This window comes from Monodon monoceros, unplaced genomic scaffold, assembly GCF_005190385.1.
Source record: "Monodon monoceros isolate NGI ecotype Baffin Bay Population unplaced genomic scaffold, NGI_Narwhal_1 Super_Scaffold_7, whole genome shotgun sequence".
Lineage (NCBI taxonomy): Eukaryota > Metazoa > Chordata > Mammalia > Artiodactyla > Monodontidae > Monodon > Monodon monoceros.
Genome location: NW_021703784.1, coordinates 23,126,386 through 23,143,018, shown reverse-complemented (window position 1 = coordinate 23,143,018; position 16,633 = coordinate 23,126,386). Strand labels below are relative to the sequence as shown.

The 16,633-nt window shown below is 36.2% G+C and overlaps 1 protein-coding gene and 1 pseudogene across 3 annotated transcripts in view; one reads left to right on the top strand and one right to left on the bottom strand.

The window, feature by feature from the left end:
• Window positions 1-16,633, top strand: part of DDX10 (DEAD-box helicase 10) — a 287,054-nt gene that overhangs the window by 132,022 nt on the left and 138,399 nt on the right. The window lies entirely within an intron of this gene.
• Window positions 352-14,622, bottom strand: LOC114886819 (annotated as a pseudogene).

Genomic DNA, 16,633 nt, shown 5'->3' with positions numbered 1-16,633 from the left:
AAGCTTAAAAATAATCAAGAAAGAACTGCAAAGACTCAAAAGGGGTCATTAATTTTAGCAATGAGGCAATAATTGGTGACCTTTCCCAGAGCAATTTTAATCAAGTAGTGGAGGTAGAAGCCATATTGAAGTGGGTTGATAAATGAAGAGATAAGTGGCCACGGTTGAGGTTGACTGTAAAAGGCATGGGTGGGAGTGGAGGCCGTAGCTGGCAGGGCAAGGAATATAAGGTGCAGAGTCTTATACTGTGTGTAAGAAGTGGGAGGTGTGAAAATAATTCAAGGCCTAAGTCAAGGAGCCCTGCACCTTATGGAAGACAGTGGGGACAGTGAAAAGCAGCAGGTTCAGGAGGGGTGGGAGGGATCCAATCCAGGGTATGGGGGAGAGGTGAGCTTTGGGAGTGACAAGCTGTCCACATTCCCTTGAGAACGAAATGAAGAAAAGTTTAAATAATTGACTCAGAAGTGAATTTAGGGAGAGAATCCTTTATTTTTTTAAACAGGTTTAATTCACTTTACTTTTCTGGTATAAAAGCTATGTGGTGACCACAGTTGGAGCGTGGGTCCTCTGCAGGGATACTCTAGTTTGGGTCTTTTTGAGATGGTCAGTGAATTCCTGATAGGGAGACTTGGTGAAAGTGGTCTCTGTAGAGGCTTAGGGATACAGATGTAGGTTTGGAGATGACATCAAAAGCAGCTTTGGTGGAGTTGCCAGGGAGCATTCTAGCCATCCTCAGTACCGTCTGCAGCAGCTTCTTGGGTATAGGGGCTTAGATGATGCCAGTGCCCCTAGGGGTGAGGATGAGAAGCACCTGCATAGAGCCACAGCGGATAGTCACCTTGCAAGGGACGGTTAGGGCTTGCTGATCTTGTGTCCCCAGTAGCCTCGTCACACGGGGTGATGAAGAGCCTGGCCTGGACGATAGCCCTGAGGATGGCAGTGGCTACCTCCATGGAGTGCTTAACACCCAGACCAGCAGGTTTGTAGTAAACCCCGGTGGTGACAAATGCCTTAAACCTGGTCCACTGGCCAGCACAGGTCTGCTTTTGCATGGGCATAATTTTCAAAACCTTGAGGGACATACCTGAAAAAAGTCAGTGATCTCAGATTCTGTGAAGGGCAAGGAGAAGAAAGAGATCTCCTCCAGGGACTTTACTTCATATCCTTGACCAGACAGCTCAGTTTGGTGACAGGGACCCACTTCTTGTCCTTTGCCATGCCTCCACGGAGCCCTTTCCGTAGCACCTGCCCATGATCCACTGTTATGTGTTCTCGCGGAGAAGAAATGCAGAATTCTTCAAATCAGGTGCTTTCTCCTCTTGTACCTTAAATCGGAGCCAAAGTTGAGTATACACCAGCAGCATAGGCTTGGTAGCAGTTGCTTTTACTGTGTTTAGGTAGTTTGAACTGATGAGCAGAACAAAGAAGGAAATGTCATCTGTGTATTGTTTCATTCTGGTTTTTGTGAATGTCCTTATTCACTTCAGACTAATATTATAGGTATATCTGGGAGATAGCTCTTAAAATACTTGTGAAAAATATATGTGCAAGTTGATATTTTATACTACTGTATCATTCAGTTTCAAAGAAGAAACTCTAGTCATTTGAAGATGCAATTGAGCAGGCACAATCTGTTCAAATATTCAAAATTAGATGTATTTTATAAGCTTTGAAAAGATCTTTTCAGTAAAATGACGTCATTTTTTGCTGGCTCCTGTAAAATTGGCTTGTCCTTTGTCAGCAGAATGACTGGAGTTCTGCTTCCTGTTTATAAAGCTAGACTTTTTTATCCTGAAAATTGTATTGCCAGGCATAGCCTGTAGGATACTTTTCATTGCAAGAAACAGGAAACACAACCAGAAATGGCTTAAAAAATGAGAAGAATTGTTAATTACATAATGAGAAACCTGGATGAAAGACAGTTCTATTGTCAGTTAATTCAACAGAGTTTTCAAAATCAAGGTTCTTTTCATCTTTCTGCTCTTAGTTAATATTGGGTTGACTTTTATCCTCAGACTTGTCCCCTAATGATTAAAAAGACACTGTTACTCCAGACCAGTTAAATGAGAATCACTGTGGGGGAGTGAGGAAGTCCAGTCATTAGTCCATTTAAAAGTTCCCAGATGATTCTATCCTGCAGCTTGCTAGGACAGAGTTACACCAAATAAGATTAACCCTGGGGATTATAATCCCAGCTACTGTGAAGTATATGGCCATTTGATAGCTGAAGAAAACAGGAGTTCTTTTAGCAAGGAATAATGGAGAAGAATTAGGCCAATATTGTTTGCCATGCTACAGATGATTTATTTAAAGTGTAAAAAACAAATAATATATTTTGAATTCATGTTTGATCATTATTATCACTTAAAAAAGCTATGTAAATTGTTCCTACCCCTTGCCTTAGAGACAAATCTTCAGATAGGCAGTTTTATTAACCCAGTGAACTACAAAGAAAATGTTTCGGCTAGGAAGGAAGCAGGAGTATTAAAGCATACTTTCTGGCATTTGGTGTGTAGATAAATATCCATCTTTTAAGTAAATATAAAGTAATGATCTATGTTGCCTTGTCTAAGGATTGTAGTCGACTCTTGATCAATCAGAATTGAGTCTCTTCTTCATGGGTTATATAACATGTGCTCTTTGTTGTGGCTCTCTTGTTTTTTAATTTTCAGATGCATTCTACCTCTGCCAACATGTGCCAGAACAGAATTTGTTATTATCCCTTCTAAACTTTGTGTTGCTTAATGACGTTACCATTTTCCAGCCAAGACATTTCACTTGTATTCGTATAGCATCTTTGGCAAGCATGTTTTCTCTTCTTTCTTGCTCACAGACATTCTGCCACTTGAGGGTCTCCTTTGCTTTTGACTCCGAAATACCATCTTAAAAGGTCCTCACTCTCCTTCCCTTTGCTCCCCATATGTTTTTCAGTCTCTCTGTTTTAGTTTATCTATAATAGTGCTTCTGGAGTTATCATCCTAAAATTTAGATTGGATCATGTTTTTACATTGCCCTATCTACCACTTATCTACAGAATAAAAATTCAGTGTGTTAGATTGTCTTTTCCAAGATAGTCATAAAAATATTTTCCATTTCACACACTCTGCTTTATACTGTGACGTTGATACTCCTCCCATGAAGAGGTGGGGTCTATGTCCCTTCACTAGAATCTGGGCAGGCTTCTGACTGTGGTGGAAGAGACACTAATGTGACCACCTAGACTAAGTCATAAAGAGTGATAGGGCTTCTGCCTGTACCTTTGGGATACTTAGTATTGGAACCGAAGTCACCATGATGTGAGTGAGAGCCCAGCCAAAACCTTCCCTGCAGCCCTTGCTAAGCTTCCAGCTCCCACCATCTTCCTGCCCTGTGAGTGATCTTAGAAGTGGATCCTTCCCCCAGTTAAGCCACCCCAGCTGACCTTTGTGGAGCAGGACTGAGCCATCCCTGCCAAGTTCACCTATATTGGAAAATCATGGGGAGAAAAAAAATGTTACTTGCATTTAAAGTGACTAGATTTTTCTTTTTAAAATCAGCTTTGATGAAGTATAAGGTACATAAATTTCAATAATGTTCAGTATACAATTCAATGAATTTTGACAAATTTTTGTAGTCTTTTCACAGTAACACAATCAAAATAGAACAGTTACATCACTTTACAAAGTTCTCTTGTATACATACCTTTGCATTCAGTCTTCTGTCACTATCCTTAGTCCCTGGTAACCACTGATCTGCTTTCTATTATTAGAGTTTTGCCTTTTGCAGAATGGAAAATTTGTTTCTGTGCTAGTTTTTGGCTGTTATAAATATACCTGTTATGAATAGTCAAGTATAAGTCTTTTTGTAGACCTCAGTTTTCACTAGTAAAGAGTGGAATTGCTGGGTTATATGGTAGTACATGCTTAATTTTTTTAACTGCCTGTTTTCCAAAGTAGTTTTTCCAGCAATGTATGAGAGTTTTAGTTGCCCTGTGTTTTTGCTAGTTCTTGCCGTCTTTTTTTTTTTTAAGTTCAGCCATTCTCATGGGTGTAAAGGCATCTTATTGCTGTTTTAATTTGCATAGCCCTAATGACTAGTCATCCTTTGTGTGTTTGCTATTTCTATATCTTCTTTGATAAAGTATCTATTCAAGTCATTCTGCCATGTAAAAAAAGATTGGGTTGTTTATCTCTTTAATACTTAGTTTTAAGATTTTTTTATATATTTGGGATATGTTTCCTATCAGATATATAGTTTGTAAATATTTCCTCCTGTTCCATGGGTTGTCTTTTCACTTTCTTGATGGTGTCCTTTGAAGCACAAAGTTTATAATTTTCGTCAAAGTACAGTTTATCAGTTTTTTATTTTGTGGTTCATGTCTTTTGTGTTTTATCTAAAAAACAAACAAACAAACAAAAACTTTGCCTAAACAAGGTCACAAAGATTTTTCTCCTGTGTTTTCTTCTAGAAGCTTTATATTTTTAGCTCTTGCATCTAGGGGTATGACCCATTTTGAGTTAATTTTTGCATATGGTGTGGGGGAAGTTTCAAAGTTCATTTGTATATTTTCAACAACATTTGTTAAAAAGACCATCTTTTTCTCATTGAAATATCTTGGCACCTTTCTTGAAAATCAGTTGACCATATTCATATGGGTTTGTTTCTGGAGTATGTGTTCTATTCCCTTGATTGTCTGTCTATCCTTGTGCCAATATTATACTCTCTTGATTACTGTAGCTTTATAGTCAACCTTGAGATCAATTAGTGTTAAGTTTTCCAACATTTGTTCTTTTTTTCAAAGATGTTCTAACTGTTCCAGGCTCTTTGCATTTCCATATAGATTTTATAATAAGCTTTTAATTACTATGAAAAGGGTGGCTAGAATGGGGATTGGATTGAATATTGATTAATTTACTGACAGGAACATCTTTAAAATAGTATTTTTTCTCATTTTGCATATCCATTTACTTAGTTCTTTTAGCAGTGTTTAGTAGTTTTCAGTGTATAAGTTTTGCACACGTTTTGTTAAATTTATTCTTTGCACTAATGGTGGCATTCCAGATAGGGTTCAGTTACTAAAGAACACTCAAAGGGTCCAAAATTAGAAATTTATTGCAGGGAAAGGATTCAGTATAGCAACAGGATTAGAACGTTAAGGATATGTGTTGCAGCCAGAGGTTCCCTCATTGCAAGAGCTTTAGAAGGGCTAGACATGACCCCTGACTGTCCTCTTTGTTGATCATATGGACACATTTTTCTCTCAGATCAGGTGCCACTGATGTGTGCACAGAACCATGTAGCCCCTAATGGAGTCTAGGCTGGTACTCCTTATACTCTGCTGGTCATGTAGGCATAGTCTTTCTCATAACCAGCCCCAAAGGTAGAGCCCTCTGTGGTGTTTCACTAAGACCAGATGCAAATCATCAAATCTCACTTATCAATAAACATTGTTGACAGTCTGATACAAACTACCCTGAAACTTACCTTAAACCCATCAGTACAAAGCAACACTATTAAGCCATACATTTCATGTCTTGACAGGGATCAGCACCATACAGGTACATTTTTACTTTAGCAGAACAACTCAGGCTAATTCCAGGTGTGCTGCAGTTGACTCACATCCCTAAATTTCTCTTTGGTCCTGTTATAATTGGTATTTAAAAAAATTTCTATTTCCAATGTGTTTTGCTTTTATATGTAAATAAAACATGCTTTTTGTATATTGACCTTATATCCTGTGACCTTGCTAACTCACTTATTACTTTTAGTAGCTTTTTGTAGATTTCCTAGGAATTTTTACATTGAAAGTCTTGCAGTCTTTGAATAAGTGTAGTGTTTCTTCATTCTTAGCAATCTGCCTTTTATTTCTTTTTCTTGCCTTGTTGCATTGGCTAAGAACTCTAGTACAATGTTGACTAAAAGTGATGACAGCATTCTTTCTGATCTTAGAGATAAAACGTTCAGTATCTCAGCATTAAGTAGGATGTTGTCTCTAGGATTTTTATAGATATTATTTATCAAGTTGAAGGATTTCCTTTTCCTTTTATTCCCAGTTTTTATCATGAATGGATATTGAATTTTGTCAAATACCTTTTTTGCTTTCATTAAGACAATCATTTGGTTCCTTTGGTGGTGGCAGGGGTATGTTAGTCTGTTAATATGGTGAACTTGTATTGATTTTTGAATGTTAAACCAGCTTTGCATTCCTGGAATAGACCTCTCATGACCATGATTCTTTTTATATATTGCTTCGTTCAATTTGCAAATATCCTGTTAAGGATTTTTAGTTCTGGGTTTATGAGAAATATTGGTCTTTAGTTTTCTTTTTTTGTAATACCTTTGTCTAATTTGGGTATTAGGGTAATGCTTGACTCACAGAATGATTTGGAGCCTGTTTCTTCTTCCGTATTTTGCACAAGTTTATGCAGCATTGTTATCTATTTCTTACATGTTTGGTATAACTCACCAGTGAAGCCATCTGGACTTACGAATTTTCTTTGTGGGTAGGTTTTTAAACTACGAATTCTTTTTCTCTAATAAATATAGGGCTATTCAGGTTATCTGTTTTTTTCTTGGATGACCTTCAGTAGTTTGTTCTTTCAAGAAATTTGTCCATTCCATTTAAGTTACTGAATTTGTTGATGTAGAATTCTTAGTAATATTGTCTTATTAGTCTTTTAATGTCTGTATGATTTGCAGTGATGTTCTCTCTTTCATTCTTGATATTGTGAATTGTGTTTACTCTCTTTTCTCCTTGTCAGTTTTACTGACCTTTCAAAGAGCTCGTTTTGGGTTTATTGATTTTCAATAAAGACATTGTTTTTATGTTTTTTGTTTTATGATGGCAGAACTATCCTTATTCCTCATAACCTTTATAGTACAGATCCCTTCTGTTCTAATTGAATGTGTACTTGTGTTTTACCCCTTCACCTCCCAGGTGAATAATGCTTTTTGGGACAACTATTGTTATTCATCTTTGTCATTTTGACAGAATCTTAATTTAAATTGGACTCAGTAATAGAGAATAAAGATCTTGGAAGTTAGCATAAGTTGATTTAGTGTTCTGCTAACTGCCTCATATAGAATTCAATAGTAAGTTAAAACAAAAAGGCATAGAGAGAATTCTCATTATTTGGATGGAAAATTTAGCCTTTTTTAAATAAAAAATTGTCTCTATAATGTGTTTTAAATATTTACATTTTTATTATGATTCACATGCTTTAGGTAATTCCGGTCTCGTTTTCTTTTGGTATATAAAAGGGGAAGGGCTCTTTTAGTACATTTATCTGATTTAGAGCTTTCTTTTCACCTCACTTCAAGTCTTTCTCGCATGCTGCAGTGGAGATGAATGCAAAGGAATCCATACTAGGATTTAACAGAATAAGTAAATGATTTCTATTACGAAAAGAGCCACTCTAGGAAATAAAGCTCTATCTAGTAAATATGGGCTTACTTAGTACATTTAACATGTGACTGGAGTTACCACAATTTTGTTTATAAAATCTTTCAGAATTTCATCTATCATGTAATTTGTAAAGAGAGTTGTATCATTATCACAGCAGCTCAAATTCTGGAATACTTCCATTGTGCTTGGCCAACAGCGAGTAACAGAACAGTGGTTATTTGCTGACCTTTTCAGATATTTTTAGATGAAGAAAGGTGTAAATAAATAAAGCAATTCTTTGATTCCTGATAAATGGCCTGGAGGCTGATCTTGTGCAGTTTACTGTACCTTTATCTGCTTGCTCAGCCACTCCTTAATAAAGATCCCAAGGGAGCAGACTGAGGCTACATCCTTCCTCTTACCCATGCTAGAAATCTTAGCAACTTCATCTTTGAACTGATCCCTAAAATTGTTATTTCTTTCAATTTTTCTAAACAGTTTTTCTTGACTCCCTCCTTCCAGCTCTCATTTCCATCTGATACACTGTAATATATTTATGTCATTTTAATCTTGCTAAAAACATTGCAATTATATCATTCTTTTGCCCCCAAACTTTCACAGAATAAAATACTCTAAACTCTTCATCCCCAGTAAATGATTTATTTGGTTTCACTGCCTTGGGACGTGGACTCATCCTCAGTTATTCACCATTTCATTCTCAATTTTTAAAAATATTTTAGTAATATTTTAAAACACACATGAAATTTCCCATCTTAACTGCTTTCAAGTATACAGTTCAGTATTGTTAAGTATATTCACACTGTTGTGCACCCAGTCTCCAAAACTTTTTCATATTGCAAAACTGAAACAATTTATTAAATAGTAACACCATTTTTTCTCATCCCTCCAGCCCTTGGCAACCATCATTATACTTTGTTTCTATGAATTTGACTAATCTAGATTTCTCATATAAGTAGAATTATACAGTATTTGTCTTTTTGAGACTGGCTTATTTCACTTAGCATAATGTCTTTAAATTCATCCATGTTGAAGCATGTGTCAAAGTTTCCTTCCTTTTTAAGGCTGAATATCAGATCCCTTTTTAAGAGCAGGATTTTTTATGGGAAGGGGATTGAAGATGTTAGAATATTAAATATGTGAGAAGAATTACTATAGTTAGAAGGTAGGCTGGTGGGGGGAACATTGTGGGGCTTCTGAAAGTTTCAACTTTGCTTACCCTACTTGTGTAGGGTAGCAGAATATGCCACCCCCAAATATTCCACTGGGGCATAAGGATTATTCTGAGTCAAAGGCACATAAACAGCAGATGCAAGAAGGCCATTCTGACCTTTCTTTTTCTTCTTGAAAGCAAGAGGTAAACTCTCATGTAAAAGGTGCCTTCTGGGTACCAGGTGAAAGAAAAACATTCTTACTACTAGAGATGGGGAATAGAAGCTGGGAACAATCTGTACAAACAAACCTTGTTACTAATCCTTATCTTCCTAGTCACTTTTCCACAATTAACTGCTCTAGCCCAAACCCTTTATCTTGTTACGACTTCACAATTTACGCTTCTTTATCCAACCACACATATAAGCTTTTGGCCCTAACTGCTTCTTTGGGTCTTTATTTTCCTTGTGAAGGCTTTCAGATACACAAAAAAATTACTAAATAAAATTTGTGTGCTTCTCTCTTGTTAATGTGTCTTGTGTCAGTCTAATTCTTAGGCCCATCTGGGAGAGGGTAGAGGAGAAATTTTATCACCCCCTCTCCCCCCAGTCTTGTTTCCCATTTACTGAGTTTCCGGTAGGTATTAGTAATGCCTGGGTTTTTGTAATTTTTTAAATTTAAGTAAAATCCCATCTCAGACCAAGTTTATTTCTAATTAATAGACATACTGATTCAATAATGTATCTGCTGTCTTAGGAATCACCTTTTCTTTGCAGTCTTTGCGATACATGTTTTTTGTTTTTGTTCTTTCACTGAAGATCTGTTAAAATTAATGTTAATGTCTTTTTGGACTCATGATAACCCAGATGACCTGAAAAATAAGTTGTTTCTTTGGAGTTCTCTTAGTCATTGGTAAGTGTGTGCATGACAAAGTTTACTTTTCTTGTTATATAATAAAACAGTCTTCAATGTAAAAAAGTTCAGTCTTCAGTTTGGACAGAATTTTTTTTTTCTACTTACTGTGTAGCAAGTATGATAGTCTTCTGAAAGGATTAGTTCTTGGCCTCCTTGAACCAGAACCACCTAAGAAGTGTTTTGGGACAAATCTGATCACTTTATACCTCCAGAGTATGCCCCTGTCTTTTTCTACATGTGAATTCCAGAATCTTTAGCTACTAAGTGTTTTACAGTCTGGTGCAAAACTAAGTCCATGTCCTATTTCTTGTCAGACTCCAGTTCTCTCCCTTCTCACTTTCATCCCTGCCTTCATCTCAATGAAATGACTTAGAATTCTCCAAATGTGGCATACCTTTTCCTTGGCCTAGCAAATAAGATTCTCCCTGTTTGGGATACCCAATTCTTGTTTCTCAGTATCTGGTGAAATCTCCCTATTTGATGGAAGCCTTTGTCTGCGGGTTTCCTTTTTTTTTTTTTAAATGAATGAATGAATGAATTAAGCTGCGTTGACCCTTCGTTTCTGCACACGGGCTTTTTCTGGTTGCGGCGAGCGGGGCCTACTCTTCGTTGCAGTGCGCGGGCTTCTCATTGCGGTGGCTTCTGTTACGGAGCACGGGCTCTAGGCGCATGGGCTTCAGTAGTTGTGGCACACAGGGTCAGTAGTTGTGACGCATGGGCTTAGTTGCTCCGTGGCATGTGGGATCTTCCCTCACCAGGGCTTGAACCCGTGTCCCTTGCATTGGCAGGCGGATTCTTAACGACTGTGCCACCAGGGAAGTCTCTCTGCCAGGGTTTCTTACCTGAACCTCAGAACTCAATGATTTGAATGACCGTTTCTCAGTTTTTTTAAAGATGTTGTATGAAAAAAAATAAAGATGATGTATGAATATCATCATTCTAGACGTATAAGAACAAAGTTAATTTATTACCTTCAATGGATACTTTAGGGCATTAGGAATTAATTTTCTTTTGAGATCCCTACTAAAAAAGATGTAGTCTGAGTTTGTTTCCTTCTATTGCCCTTGCACAAATTTTATATTCCTTTGGAACATTTGTCATATTAGAATTATTTGTTTGTATATTATATATTATTTTTTGTCAGCTTTTCCATTTAGGCTGGACATCTAGAGAACAGGCTGTCTTATTCTCACACCCCAGTACGTGGCACCATGCCTGATATAGTGTTGATGTTCAATAAATTTTAGTGAATATAGATAGATACAGATGCTGAGGATTATATTGACTTCCTTAAAGTAGTTTAGCTTCATTTTTTTCAGCATGACTATACTCCACGTTCTTCATTCCCTTTTCAAACTTATTTTTGTATTTGCTTTCTTTCTTAAATGAGCACCTTAACATTTGCTACCCTATTCTCTACTTGTCTATATATCACACTTCAGCAATTTTCTTGTTCCTTGTGGATGCTTTGCCTGCTTAAATAGAGCGAAGTGTTCCTATTGGTATGGATTTTTGGAATCTCTAGTATCAGATTTATAAGAAATTATGACAGCTACACGGAAAATTGTATGAGATGATGCTTTTGCCTAATTTTATTTGAATAATAATGTTGCTTTTGTAGTATTTATAATTTGTGTTATCTGTTTCCATTTTCTCAGTTGATAATTTTCACTATACATTATTATACTTACCCTTTGAGTGTTTGCTCTATGAATTGATTTCTCATCCAGATGGTAATTTCCCTCCATTCTTTTTGCATCCCTATCTGTCCAGTATGTAGAGATGGAAATAGATATTGGTTGTTATTTGATGTCATTTTGTCAAGTATATGCTACGTTCATCAAGAACAAAAGAGTTAATCCTTCGAATTGGCAGAACCACAGACAATGCTGAGGTATCAGTTCTCTCTCAGACTCTGGAGGATAATGACAGTACAGCTTCTCTTCATGGAAAAGACCCTGTAGTTGTTAGATTATGGACTTTGGAATGTCAGAATGGGTTCTTTGCCAGAGTGTGATTGTTTCAATTTTTGTCAAGCAAATATTAAACTAGACCATAGTTTTCTAACAATATTAGAATAAAACAAAAAATTTGTCTTCATGTCTCCTTACCTGCCTAGCCTATGAAGATTGATAGGACACATTCACTATTTTGTTAACTGCCGTAGAATCAGCAGTAGGTTTCTGTTGTGTTGTGTTGTCTTTCTCCTCTCCTTAAAGCTTGAGATAAGTGTGCTTTTTTGAGGTTGATTAGAAATATGTTTTCAAAGTGTCTGAATTGGTGAAATGTTAAACTATTCCAAGATTGGAAGTAGCTTGGCATGTGTGGAGAAAACCACATCGCTAGTGGATTAAGATGTCAGAAGACCTGTGAATCCTGACTATATTCTGTTCTGTTTCCTGAATTTGTTCTTAACTTCTTATAGCCTGTTTTCTCTTGTTGTGAAAATCAAATGAAAACATACACAGTAATATTTATATAGACTGTATGGAACAAATGTGAAGTGACATTACTTTCTGTGTTTGGTTGATAGGGTATTATTAGGCCAGCTCCCATTTTCTCCTGCTTGAATACATTCTCCATATTCTTCTTGCCCCGTTTATAATGCATCCAACCTTGAAAACCCTCTTCCTCATGAAAAATTTGAGTATTTTTTAGAATGTGCTAGACACTGATAAATAAAAACATAACTAGTAAATAGCAAGTTAGAATTCAAATCCAGGTCCTTTTTACCCCTGAGCTTGTGCCATTAACCAATGTATGCTATCAACTATCAACATTCTTTTATCGTCATTAATGTTAGAATGGTGATCTTGAGAATCTTATTATTCAGAGATAACTGTTAATTAAAAGAGAGCTATAGGAAGCTTGACAAAGAAAATTATAGAAATTCTCAACATGACACTGTTCTAGGAGGTGTATTTGTAGTCAAAACAAACAAACAAAAAAATAGAATCAGTGTGAACTGAGTACTGTGTGGCCTATTGTGGCTGATGAAGTGGAACCCATCACTTCTTTGTTCAGAAAATGCAGAAATGTGTGTGGGTAAGTCTGGAACATCCAAATAATCGTGCATTAATGTGATTTAAAATTTACTAAACGCAATAATACTGTTACTCGAAAGATGGCAGGTTTTTTTTTTTAATTCTTTAAAGCAATCTTTCAAAATTTTTTTGAATTTTATTTTTTTTTATACAGCAGGTTCTTAGTTATCCATTTTATACATATTAGTGTATATATGCCAATCCCAACCTCCCAATTCATCACATTTCATCATTTGAATTTCTTTCAAATTTTTATTAATCCATTTTTGTTTATGTACCAGAAGAAGTATCTGATTTCTTGTACAAAGTTTATGTTTACAAGACAGCAGCATTTTATTTCTCTTCAGGGAGATGTCATTCTCTCAAGTCTGGTTCTGTATTGCTTAGAATAAGTTGTTTTTCTTTTGCAATTTTCTGAAACTTTATGAGATTTTTAAAAAGATAATTAAAAGATCCCTAGAGTTAGTTGCTTACATTGCATGGAAAGAGACAGGTATGTGCTTTTAATTTTTATATGTGCACTTTAGTGAAAATTACCCCTCCCCCCTCATTAACAAGGTGAATTTTTGAATGAGAAAGTGCTAACTTAGGATGCTTGTTTCATGAATTTATCTTTCCAGGCTTGAAATTTAATTAAATCACTCCCTCAGATTTAGATATAAATACAGCTCATAAGTACTGTCAGCAGAAGCTACCTATAAAACTGATGTCCGTATAATTTTTATAAATCCAACATTTAAGAAAAAGTAAAAAATATAGTTCTTAGAAAAGCCAATCAGATTTAAATTTATTCTATAGAACTGATACTCTGCTATTACAGACACATGCGGTCTCCACCAACCTTTTCTTTTTCTTTTGGCTGTTTATTTCAGTTTCCTCTGCTTTTTCTTTCTTTCTTTTCAAACAAATGAGTCTTTGCCAGCAGCATTCTTTCAATCTATCCAATTTGCTTCAATATTGAAAGTTTTTCTGCTACCTTTGTTACTCAGGGTCATTTCCACCCAGATGAATAATATTACCCAGGAGCAGTATTTTAGAACCTTCAAGGATCTGTTTTTCTTTATCATTGCCGTTCACATTATATCTGTGAGGCATATATTATGTAAATAAAAGTTATATTTTGAAGTCATATCAAATATACTTAATATATATTTTTATATGCTCATTCTTTTATATTTTTAGGTAAGTAAATTTCAGATATTAATTTCAGCAGAAAGTTTTTGATTTTAAATGATCTTTTGCTTATAAAGTAATCTCTAGGTAATAGAAACTGAGAGATAAAGCAAATGCTCATGTGTTAGAAATAAATATCTTTCGTTGTTGCCCCTGGACTGTGTTTTCCTTTGGCTAACCTGTGAGAATCACATGAAATAATTGCATTTTGGGGATATTTCCTCACTTTTGAGTTCTGTAGCTTCTCATCTCTTTTTAGAGGAAGGCATTGCTAATGGGTCTCTTTTCAAGGCAATTTCTATCTTTTCTCACTTGTGAGCCTTTTTTTTTTTTGCCTGCTTTACCACAGAATTGAAATATAAGTTGGCCAAAAAGATCAAACTCTCACAGTTAATTCAGTAGACATTTATTGAGGGCATTGTATGTTGTGTTAAGTCCAAGTACATCAAAGAAATAAAAATGAAATCAAATTAGCAAGCTGTTCTAAGGCAGTGCATTAGTTTTCTATTGCTGCCTAACAAATTTCCACAAATTTAGCAGCTTAAAACAATACACATTTATTATCTCATGTGTTTTTGTGGCTCTGGAGTCTGGGCACAGTTTAGCTGGTTCTCTGCTCAGGGTCTCACAAGGCTGCAGTCAAGGTATTGGCCAGTCTACATTCTCATCTAGGGACCTGAATGGAGAAGAATCCTGTTCTGGGCTCATTCAAGTTTTTGGCAGAATTTCTTTGGCAGCTGTATGATGTAGGCCCCAGATTTTGGTTGGCCATTGGCTGGGTGGTGATCACCCTTAGTTCCTAGAGGCTGCCCACAGCTCCTTCCATGTGGGCTTCTCCAGTGTGGCTGCTTACCTCATTAAGCCTGCAAGGGGAGTTGTAGCTCCAGTCTGCTGGTAAGATGGAGGCTTATATAATGTAACACAATCATGGAAGTGATATCTCATTACCTTTGCCATATTCTGTTGACTAGAAGAAAGTCATAGGTCCTACTTACGCTGAAGGAGACGGGATTACACAAAGGCATGAACACCAGAAGGTGGGATCATGGAGAGTCACTTTTGGATCATTCTGCCGCAGGCAAGATGTAAATAAATGGGTGATAAGTAAACCTTGAGTAATTAAAAATGGTACATTTTATTGCTTATATATATTATGTTCATGCTGGGATTAGATTACACAGTGTTGAAGCTGGGCCATTACTGTGATTGGCACTTTGTTGAAGCATGGTTTCTACTTTGACGAGACTGTGTGCAAGCTAAGGATGAGGTCTATCTCATGAAGCCCTGTAGTCTGTGTGCCCTAGCATTCCAAAGACATACCTACATATATTTGAGCCTCCATAGTAGAGGCCAGCATTTCTTTCTCTCCACATTTTATTCATTAAGATTTCAGAATTGTCATCAAACTTTTAATATAGTTAGTTGCTTTTGCTTAAAGTAGCAAACAATGCAGACATAAATGATAAGTTTCTTATTAGGTTGAATAAAAATCTCATTAAAATAATCATTTAGACATGTATAGTGGATAATTTTTTTTAGATTTATGTGTTCTCGGAAAGCAGCAATATGTTATATTTTTAGATTTCATAATAACGTTAGGGTTTCTTTTTTTGCTTCAACTTATTCAGCTATTTAAACAGGTAATGAGATTAGTTCCATTGAATTTTTTCACCTTTTCTTGTTTTTCCTCCTATTTAATACTAGGCTTTGTTTTACATTGCTCAGTTGATATCATGAATTTAATGACTTAGAACAGTGACCTTTAATTTTGGCTATAGATTAAAATAAAAGATGTCAAATTTCTCAGTGTCCTGCCTCTGCAACCTCAGTTTATTTATGCCAATATGAGCTGCTTTAATTTTAAAGATTTCTGGATTAAATTCACATTTTAAAAATATTTTTATTCTTGGGAAATATACCAATTTAATAGTGAAAGTTAAAAAAAGTTTGATATTTGTAGATATTATTGAAAGTTAAATATGTAGAATAAATCATAGTCTTTTAAAAATAATTGTTTATACATTTTTCTTTTTTTTTTTTTTAATTGAAGTATACTTGATAAGAATTCTGTTTATACATAAAAAAAACCTTTTCTATTAAGAAGAACTGCAGGGCTTCCCCGGTGGCGCAGTGGTTGAGAGTCTGCCTGCCGATGCAGGGGACACGGGTTCGTGCCCCAGTCCGGGAAGATCCCACATGCCGCGGAGCGGCTAGGCCCCTGAGCCATGGCCACTGAGCCTGCGCGTCCAGAGCCTGTGCTCCGCAACGGGAGAGGCCACAACAGTGAGAGGCCCGTGCACCGCAAAAAAAAAAAAAAAAAAAAAAAAAAAAGAAGAACTGCAACAACAAGAAAAAGTGGGTGGAAGGGACTTGAATAGATATATCTTTTCCCCTGGCTGTATTCTTTTGATCTTGTTTTATAACATGAGTTATGAGAGCAGTGATGACAGCCTATGTGGAGAAGAGTAGGATGTACTGTACCCAGTTGCATTTATAGATGATTTATAAGTTTGGCTTGGAGGGCTGGTGTGTGTGTGTGTGTGTGTGTTTTGGGGGACGATAAGGGAGGAGAGGTTGATTGAGAAGTGGAGATGGTGTTCTGAGTTGTGCTAACTTTCATTGTTTGGAATTGACTGATGTGGACCACATCTCTAAAATGGGGACACTAAGCTCCAATTAAAGTATAAAGTTCTTAAGTATAAACTTTCACTTTTCCATGGAATTTGTGCTTTGTCTTATTTTGCATTTTTTCCACACTTGAGTGATAATGCGTGCATGTGTGTGCATGTGCGCACACACATACACACAAATGCATGGCTAGATGCTCTGGGAATTTTAACAACCACCAACCCCTGAACCCCACCTCCCTCAAAGACACATACCACACACTTGCCATTCCTCCTTTACCCTGCTGTGTATTTTTTCCCATAGCACTTATACCTTCCAGTCATTATTCTTTGTCTCCAAT